Source organism: Capsicum annuum, chromosome 7, assembly GCF_002878395.1.
Source record: "Capsicum annuum cultivar UCD-10X-F1 chromosome 7, UCD10Xv1.1, whole genome shotgun sequence".
In the NCBI taxonomy this organism is placed as follows: Eukaryota; Viridiplantae; Streptophyta; class Magnoliopsida; order Solanales; family Solanaceae; genus Capsicum; species Capsicum annuum.
Window position 1 is genome coordinate 52,709,853 of NC_061117.1, and position 1,190 is coordinate 52,711,042.

Consider the following 1,190-nt stretch of genomic DNA (forward strand, 5'->3'; position numbering starts at 1 on the left):
CTATCACACGTAGACGTATGCTTAGAATTATTGTATGTAAACTCTACAAGGGATAAAGTTAAATACCATTGTCCTTTCTTATCTTCATAGATGCATCGAATTAAATTTCCTAGAAATTTATTCACCACTTCTATTTGGCTATTTGTTTATGGATAGGCAGTGCTTGAAAACTTCAATTCTGCATTGAATTGTTTCCATAAAGTAAGCCAAAATTCAGCAAGAAATTTTCTATCTCGATCTAAAATAATTGATCTTGGAACACCATGTAGTTTGACTACTTCTCTTAAGAAAAGATTAGTTACATGATGGGCATCCGTTGTCTTATGGTAAGGGATAAAATGAGTCATTTTAGAAAATCCGTATACTATCACATAAACAACATCATGTCCTCTCCTTGTCCTTTGTAAGACAAGTGCAAAATCCATTGATAGGTCTTCCCAAGGTAACTTGAAATGGGTAATGTCATATAGAGTTTGGTGTTTTGAACCTGACCTTTGTATGTTTGGAAAACGGGACACCTTTGCACAAATTTGCCGACATCTCTTTTAAGTTATGGCCAATAGTAGCGTGCTTCAAATTAGCAATAGTTTTATCACGTCCAAGATAGCCGTTAAGATTACATGAATACATCTCTCAAATTAACTTGTCTTGTAGAGAACCTCTAGGAATACATAAGAGGTTCCCATTAAAGAGATATCCATCTTGTACCACAAAATTCTCTTTTAATGGTAAACCTTTCATTTGTTTCACCCAGATTTACCCAAAGACTTATTATTTTCATATAGTTCTTTTATTTGGTCTACTCCTGGTAACTCATCTTCAAAAGAAACAATGAGACTTACACGTTGTCTTAAAGCATTTGCCACTCGATTAGTTACTCTAGACTTGTGGACAGTAAGATAATTAAATATCTCCAGGTATGCTACCCATCTTGCTAACATGCGATCGACATAATTTTGACTTCTAAAATGTTTCAAGGATTGATGATCAGTGTAGACAATGAATTCTTTAGGCATAAATAGACCTCTCATGTCTTCATTTCTCCATAAACAGAATACAACTCTTACTGGTAAGTACTCTACTTTTGTCTTGCTTCACTTAGCTTCTCATTAAAGAAATCAATATTTTTTATTTCTTGTGATAAAACAACCCCAATGCCTACTCCACTAGCATCAAATTACAACTTAAAG